Below are 9,585 nucleotides of genomic sequence, written 5' to 3'. Positions count from 1 at the left end.
AGACTCTTTGGATGCAAAAACATCAAAGTGGTAACATTTGAACACATGTAGACAGGGGGCCTGGTGGCTGAGCAACATGGTTGCCAGGCCGAAGCCCCAAGGGCAAGCAGAAACATATTCTGGAGCCGGCTATCCATACCCAGAACAGGCCTGCCAAATACTGGACCTGAGTCACCTGGCTGTAGATTGTTTTGATGGTGGCCAACCCCAACACTGAGAACCAGCAGAGAGTAAGTTCTCTAAACCCCATAATTCTTATGCAGGAAAAATGACACGCTATATTGTTCATGGCCGCACTCAGCAGCATTCTATTGTCATCTGCCGTGCAAAACAGCAGGTGGAACGACCCCAATGTCGGTGGGCGGGAGCACTACGACAACCGTACACATTAGATTATATGGCCGGTATGTCGATCCAATCCACTATATCGGATGACATATCATCTAATGTGTACCCAGCCATAGACTTCTGTGATCCAAGACTCTCCACACCTGGAATTCTTGGATCTGGTCTTCCAGAAGGATGACCATCTGCACGCTGGTATTGAAGACTAGTCTCAGAAACCCCATTAACCATCCAGGTGAGATACAATGTTGAAATATTGAGATCATGCTTTGACTTTACTATGCAGCCCGACAGATTATTTTTTTAGCTTCCATGAATGGCCTTAGAAGAACTCTTAGACTCATATCCGCATCCCATTACTGGAACCAGAGCTCACCTGGCAACTGCTTCCACAGCTGTGATCCTATAGCCATGTCACCAAAGTATTCCGATGCATCTTTTACAATGCTCTGCCTACAGGACCAGCTCTGACCTAGGTCAGACAGACACCAGATGGAATTACGACCACTTCTCCATGCTCTTGGTAATCCACACTGATGCCAGGGCAGGCCTGAGTGCTGCACCAGCAGCTACAGAAATTAACTTTGTCTGTTCCGTCTCTGAGAGACGCTGCACCCGGAATGGAAAGCGGTGTAGACTTCTAGAGTTACACGACTGGGGTATCCAACTTTGATAGCTGCTCCCGTGTAGTCATGTCCTCAATGTGTAAGTCCTACGGCTCAAGAAACCTATGCAGACTAAGATAAGTATTATCCTTGCTTAGCCCATGCCTACCCAAGAGGCTCCGATAAGTTTAGGGAAAGGAGACAACTTCAGAAACTGGTGAATAATCCAGATCTAATATGTCCAGAGCCTAATGGACTGCCAAAACCAAATCATCAATGCCATTGAAATTGCTAAAAATAGATGAAAAGCAGACTTTAGTATCTAAACCCCTAAGTTTTCATTTAAAAAGACTACAATATCACATTATATACTTATCTCAAAATGTTTCTAGGGGCAGATGTATTAAGTTTAGAGAAGAGATAAGTGGAAGGTGACAACGCACCAGCCAATCATTACAGTTTGAAAAATGACAGTTAGGAGCTGATTGGCTGGTACGTTATCACCTTCCACTTATCACTGCCCATGGCAACCAATCAGCTGCTCCGTACAATTGTATATTATGCAAATTGTAAATGTTACTTTAATGCTGATTGGTTTCCATGGGCAACTTCTCCACAGGCTCACTTCTCCACACTTTTCACTGCTTCATGAATAGACCTCTAAATCAGATTTTGTTGTTAAACATGCAAAACATGCACTGTGTGGGGTCCTGAGGACCGAGTTTGAGAACCCCATGCTCTAAACCATTATGCTCATATGGAGTAGGGTCTGTATGAGATAATAGTTGTATGTGACCACACCCCCACAGAGGTATAATACCTTGGTCCCAATCCATATTATCCAGCAGCGGGTAGCCGGTCTTGTGAGTGTAGCTGCTACAGAGGGTCCATGTTGGTGCAGTCATACAGCCCTCAGAGTGATCGCTTTCTATTCTAGGAACTGGCGTCCGGCGTTGCCGAAACACACCACTATAGGGGGGGTCTCCTCCTTGGTGTTGCAAGCTCAGCCTGCGTCCCATAAAGCAAGGTTAGGCATTACAGCTGGAATTACTGTATATAGCTCGCAGAGTCCTGTGTACAGTTTTAATGACCTAATAATCTGATTCAGGATAGTTATTTGCAAACCTGTAGACTTTATTTATAGGAGCATTTGAAGATAAATAAAATAGGATTTTGGTACTTACCAGGTAAATCCTTTTCTTTGAATCCATAGGGGGCACTGGAGTACTCTTGGGATATGGACGGCTTCCGCAGGAACAAGGCACTGAATAATTAAATTTAGAACTCTCCTCCCCTCCATATCCCAGAGTACCTCAGTGTTTTTACTGAGCCGAACAGGAGCTATAGAGAGGTTGACAATGGAGAATTACATATAACATAACGGACAACAATAAAGTTGACACATAACGTGACTGACAACTAAACAGTTGGCACTATAACCGCTAGAACTTGTGACTTTGAACCAGTCGGTGAGAATGTGTTACCATAAGATCCTCTGAACTTACCACAAACCAGGTAAAACTGCTCTGGGTGGGCATCCAGTGCCCCCTATGGATTCAAAGAAAAGGATTTACCTGGTAAGTACCAAAATCCTATTTTCTTTTTCATCCACTAGGGGTCACTGGAGTACTCTTGGGACGTACCAAAGCTTCCCCCGTGGGCGGGAGAGCTGTTTGGCACCTGTAACACTAGGCGGCCAAAGCTAGATGCTGATGCCGCAAACGTATCAAACTTATAAAAGCGCACAAACGTGTGCACTGATTACCACTTAGCCGCACGGCAAAGCTGCGTCGTAGAAGCCCCACGACCAGCTGCCCACGAAGTTCCCACAGAACGTGTGGAATGAGCTGTTCCAGATGTAGGCGGCTGTAACCTAGCATGAAGATAAGCCTGACTAATGGTCAGTTTAATCCATCTGGATAAAGTCTGTTTAGAAGCTGGTCAACCCATCTTGGCAGCATCATAGAGAACAAACAACGTATCCGTCTTACGAACTGTAGACGTTCGGGATACATAAACGCGTAATGCGCGTACCACATCCAAGGTTCCAGAATTTCCTGTCAACACAGGAACTACTATTGGTTGATTGATGTGAAAAGATGACACTACCTTTGGTAAGAAAGCGGGATTCGTCCGAAGTTTCGCTCTGTCATCATGAAACACCAAATACGGTGGCTTGCATGACAAGGCACCCAAATCTGAAACACGTCTTGCCGAAGCTAAGGCTACTAGAAAAATTGTTTTCCAAGTGAGAAACTTAATATCCACTTGTTCTATGGGTTCAAAATATGAAGACTGTAAGAAATCTAAAACCAGATTCAAGTCCCATGGCGCTGTAGGTGGAATGAATGGAGGCTGTACTCTGAGGACACCTTGCAGAAAAGTGTGTACCGACGGCAATAGAGCCAATCGTCTTTGAAAGTAAATTAACAACGCAGATACCTGCACCTTTAGTGTAGATAAACGCAGTCCTCCAACTAACCCCGTCTGGAGAAATAACAAAAGACGGGATAACTTGAAAGATGATGTCGGAAACTTCCGATCTTCACACCAAGCTATATAGACACGCCAAATTCTGTAATAATGAGCTGCCGCAACCGGCTTCCTAGCTCGTAACATGGTTGGTATAACCGATTCTGGAATGCCCTCTCTTCTTAAGAGGGCGGTCTCAACAGCCACCCTGTCAAACGCAACCGCGCTAAATCGGGGTAAAGGAACATTTATAGGCAGCAATCTTTCGTGATCTGCCCAGAGACCCTGGAGCTGACAATTTTGAACTACAGCTCCCCAACCTCTGAGACTCGCGTTCGTCGTTAGAATTATCCAATTCCAGGCGCCGAACCGTTTCCCTGCGGTTAGATTGTGTACTTTGAGCCACCAGAGTAGAGACACTCTGGACCGTGGCGACAACCTCACCCTGTGGTGAATCTGCAGATGCGAGCCCGACCACTGTGCGAGCACATCCAGTTGAAAAGGACGTGAGTGAAATCTCCCGAACTGAAGCGATTCGAAAGCCGCCACCATTGTGCCTAAGAGGCGAATGCACAAATGTACCGACACTGTGCGTGGCTTGAGTACTAATTGTACCAGATGTCGTAGAATCTGTACTTTCTGTTGTGGTAGGTAAATTCTTTGATCTACCGTATCGAGAATCATACCTAGGAATTGAAGTCATTGAGACGGAATCAGATGTGATTTCTTGAAGTTGACAATCCAACCGTGGTGAACCAGTACATTGTACGTTAGCAGCGCATGTTGGAGAAGTATCTGTTGAGACGGAGCTTTGATGAGCAGATCGTCTAAATACGGAACTATTGTCACTCCCAGGGATCTGAGATGAGCTATCATCACAGACATCACCTTGGTGAATACCCGAGGCGCTGATGTGAGGCCAAACGGTAGAGCCTGAAACTGGTAATGGTTCTGGCGTATTGCAAACCGCAAGAACCCCTAATGAGGTGGCCAAATCGGAATGTGAAAGTACGCATCCTTGAGGTCTAGCGCAATCATGAATTCCTGTGGCTCTAAACCTGCAATTACTGACCGCAGAGATTCCATCTTGAATCTGTAGTAAGTGACGTACTGATTGAGACCCTTTAAGTTCAATATTGGTCTGACCGAGCCGTCCGGCTTTGGTACCACAAACAGACTGGAATAATAACCCTGACCTTGTTGGTGTACAGGGACCGGAATCAAAACTGCTGCATCCAGCAGAGACTGAATGGCAATTTGCAGAACCGCCCTCTTGTCGTCCGACACAGGCAGTCCTGTCTTTAAAAACCGCAGAGGCGGAAGACAGTCGAACTCTATTTTGTAACCTTTTAACACTAAATTGCGGATCCACCCATCTGTGGACGTCTGGAGCCACGCCAACTGGAACGTCTGAAGGCGTGCTCCCACAATTGGAGATCCGAGATGGGCTGGGAGCTCGTCATGCCACTGGCTTGTCGGTTACCTTAGCGTCCTGATGACTGGTTTCGGTTTGTTGGAAACCACGTCCTCGACCTCGTCTACCAGGCATGGCTGTTCCTCTGCCACGCCCGCGAAAGGACTGAGGTCTAAAGGCTTTGAACGCAGGTCCAGAGTATCTCCGTCTAGGTACTGTTGGGGGCAAAGGTAAGAAAACAGACTTTCCTCCCGTGGCCTCAGAAATCTATTTGTCCAATTCAGGACCAAACAACTTCTCGCCACTGTAAGGTAACGCCTCTATACCTCTTTTGACCTCCGCCTCCGCTTGCCAAGAACGCAGCCAGAGTGCTTGTCATGCTGTAACTAGCGACGATGAAAGGCGAGAAGTGAGCTGACAGACGTCAGTAGAAGCTGTACATAGATAATCAGCAGCTTCCCAGATTTGATCAGCGAGAAGTATAAGGTGATCATCACGTAGGGCCGACTTGAGTTCTATTATCCATACCATTAGCGCCTTAGTTACCCAAATGCCAACCAACCCAGGTCTAAGCAACACTCCTGCTGCTATATACATGGACATTAGCATAGCTTCTATTTTACGATCCGAAGGGTCTTTAAGCGTAGTAGCAGTTGGTACTGGTATGGTTAATTTCTTTGTAAGTTTAGACACAGACGAATCCACCAATGGCGGATTCTCCCATGTAGCTGTCACAGACTCTGGAAACGGGTAACTAGACTTAAATCTGCAAGGTATAGAAAACCGTTTATCCGGATTCTTTCGTGTTTCTAATAACATCTATTAAGAGATTCCGAAACAGGAAAACACATTGGAGTTCTCTGTCGTTTAGTAAAGACGACTCCATCATTTGTCAGAGGCTCCTCAGTTTCTGTAAACTTCAGAGACTGACGCACCGCTCTGATGAGATTATCAATGCCCCGGGCTGTCAAAATCGTCACTATCTGACTGCTGGTCTACTTCACCCTCCTCACCGTCATCTTGCGCAAAGAGGTCTGGCATAGAATCGTCAGAATGCAACATATCAGAGACTGGTAAATCATAAGACAAATGAAATTTACCCCTTCTACCCAAAGTGGACTTGGACTTTTGGTAAGGCTGAGACCCCTCCGGTAGTTCTAGCGGTCTCACCCGAGACTCAGATCTTGCCGCTTCCCTCTCTTGTCGAGCGGCGGCCAATTCTGATTGCAATCCAGCCAGGACATCTGCTAGCATAGCCCATGGAGAGTCCGGGGATGAAACCGTCTTTGAAACCGGAGCCGAACTTGTATTCGTAGCTGAATCCACAAAACATACTGTACATGTGGTAGACCCATCCGGTAACACACTCTGACAGACATGGCAGTGAAACTGCTTTTTTGTTTTTGCTGGTGCCTTACTCATTATGCAGACAGACAACACAAAATACAAAGACAGACAACTTGCACGACTCAGTAAAAAAGTACTAAGGTGTCTCTCTCTATATATATTATATATATATATATATACACACATATATGTATATATATATATACACACATATATATATATATATATATATATATATATATATATCTGGCCAAGTGCAGTGCACGCCAGTCTATATGAAATCTGATTCCAAATTCCCACTAATACCGTGCGCCTTACGGTGGAGTAGAGATGTACAGGAATGTTCTGGAATCACAACAGGAAGAAAACAGGAAGCATGGTTAAAATGCCCCCATGCTTACAGTATAAACAAAGTGCAGATTATAACTTTTCCAAACAGATATAATCAGTCAATAATCCTGTTAAAAAAGGCTAAATAGCCTATCTATCTAATAACCCATGCAGCGTTCTGCTGCTGCTATGGGCACACTTCTCCCCCTTTGTGTGTGTGCTCCCCCCCGTGCTCCGTGTACCGCTGTCTATTACACAGAGCCGGGGCTTACATGCGGGGAGCTGAGGTAGAGGGAGCCGGGAGCGGTAGCGGGAGTCGGGGAGTGCGCTGCATAGAGCCGTGGAGCGGCGGCTATGTATGGTGAATGCGGCTGGCGTGGCTCTGTGAGCGGCGGGAGGCAGCACATAGCGGCGGTGCTAGGTAGCGGGCACTCACAGCGGTAGTCCTGGAAGCTGCGGCGGGCAGCTCGGCACATCACAGAAACAGTGTCCCCACACAGCGGGGCAGCAGCGTGAGCTGACCGCCCCATCCCCAACATACCTGGACGCCTGTGGTGAGGGGCTATGACGGGGCTTCTTCTGTAAGCTCCGTCCAACCTTTCCTGCAGGTTGTCTGCAGGTGGTTGTGAGGGAGCTCTTTTTAGAGAGGCCAGACACGCCACAGCTGCTTGTAGCAGCTTCCACTATCCCGGACCCACGCCTATTGGAAGGGGGGAAGGGATGTGGAAAACGTAAAAAGAAAAAATTAAAAATAAAAATATTAAAAAAGTAGTGTGGATAAGCTCCACACAAGCCTTGTTGCTACTATGAGCACAGAAAAAACACTGAGGTACTCTGGGATATGGAGGGGAGTTCTAAATTAAATTATTCAGTGCCTTGTTCCTGCAGAAGCCGTCCATATCCCAAGAGTACTCCAGTGACCCCTAGTGGATGAAAAAGAAATTGTGTTATATCAGTCTTCCTTGGTTTTTATGGAACAGTCTATCCTCTATGTGGTGTATGTTTGCTGTGTTCTTTACGAAGTAAAAAATGTATACATAGCGTATACTGTGGCTCACGTTGTACATTCTTTCTGCATGGTTCTACTAGTGCATTATATATCTATTTTTTATATGTTCTGTTCTTTTGGGAAAATAGCCTATTCCGGATTATTAAGGCTGCTGGAAAACCATCAGTGATTGCACGTCTGTCGGCGCTGGATAAACATTTTTTCCCTCTATATCTGAGTTTTTCTGCTGTACAACCAGACACAAGCCATTTAGCATCACCCGACTCCGTATTTTAGCATCCAGGTTACTTAGGTTCTCTTGGGCCTTACCTGGTAGCAGCTGAACGTTGGGCCAAAGGTAAGAGCCGGCGAGGTGTGGCAAGTGCCGAGATTTCATCCATTTATCTGCAAGATTTAACGCGGAAAGTGTGTAACAGTCCAGCTCAGCCAAATAAATACCAATTCAAGTCTTGTGCCCAAATCGTCAAAACCGCAGCGCTTACCGCAATGCGCATTGACCTGAAGTGGCTATCATTTTGATTAATATCTGGAAGCTGGTTGCAGCACTCACTAAATATGCCACAGTATACAGCAGTCTTCCTCCAGGAGATTCCCAGCACCCACTGCATAATGGAGACGTTTGGTATTACCTGGACCTCCTGTTCTGGGACAGTGTTCCTGAACTGTGCGATCTCATCCTCCCGGCTCTTGCACCCAAAAGGTGCAGCCACCGGGGAATATCCAGAGTGGAGCTACTGACCAGCCTCTTAGCTGGCCTTGCCTGGGCCGCTTTTGGTGTGGAAATTCTGGGGATGTAGTGGGGAAGTAAGCCTGCTGTTGGGAACCTTTGAGGAGCGGTCCTTCTGCTGGTATTAAGGTATCCTCCAAAGCAACCTTTAACCACTTCACTAACCCCACTGTATGAGGAGAGCCCTACTTATGCTTCAGCTCATCACAAATATTTTATCCAAATATTATACATGAAGAACCGTCTTGCACACAGGACATCGTATGGACTTGTGGTTCTCAGCTGGCTTTGAGGCTACCTCAGGAACAGATCTTTCCACTACATGATGGTCTATGAAACACCTTATTTACCAATGAAGAACCCTGCCAAAGACCGCTGATAGAAAGTCGTGTCTCCATCCCTGCCCGGCTTGTAACCCCTGGGGTACAGCCTCCAGGGACCTCAGTAATAAATGCCATGCCTCATCTTGCTCTTGGTAATCTGGGGAGGGGGAAGCCTCAGATAATAGAAACCTGTCTTGGACTGAATGGACGGGAAAAGACACATTACGCAGAAAAGGTCTTGTCTACCTGCCAGGTGCATCTTATCTGCCCTGACTCTGGGGATTAACCCATTCCTGTATGCTGTCAGGGATGGGGTAAATGTAATAAAGTTAACCTAATGTACCATATAAACACCAGAGAAAGTAAAATATAACATGGATACAATATAAATGGAAACACCAGGATGAATGAGAAGGTACACCAAGGATATTGGAAGTCACAGGTTTATCTAACAGCCCAGCATGGTCAGGGTTATACTCGGAAATGCTGGACCCTCCCGGCCTCCTGAAACACTACAGGAGGAGAGCTGAGGGACTGGGACAGGGGTGATTGTTGGGGCACATCAATCAGAAGCTTCAGTGACCAAATCCGCTCAACTTGCCACCAAAGCATCACCCGCAGCAACGTAAGAGTGGGCGGAAGGGCTCCTTCTCAAGGGACAGGTGGCAACACTAACATCCACTGTATAATATGCTGGAAGAAGCCCAGTCCTTGCATGATACTGCACTGTCACAGCAAGGGGAAGGTCACCGGCTGTCCTCCTGTATAGCGCCTGGTCTTCTGGATATTTTGGAACACCACCTGAGACAGCGTTTTCCAGCGTAAGCTTGGAGTCCATGGGATGACTTTCTTCGGGACGTCAGCCGCAGTTTTCCTGGACGTCACAAGGTAGGAGGCAGGGGAAAAACACAATCCATCGATTTTCCCTTTCCAAATTCATCTGAACTGTTTCCACGAGGCAGCAGCAGACTTGTTACACACATCACCAACACAACGCACAGTTGTAGCTCAGC

The sequence above is a fragment of the Pseudophryne corroboree genome, chromosome 7 (genome assembly GCF_028390025.1).
Source record: "Pseudophryne corroboree isolate aPseCor3 chromosome 7, aPseCor3.hap2, whole genome shotgun sequence".
Taxonomy (NCBI): domain Eukaryota; kingdom Metazoa; phylum Chordata; class Amphibia; order Anura; family Myobatrachidae; genus Pseudophryne; species Pseudophryne corroboree.
This window is presented reverse-complemented; position numbering follows the sequence as displayed.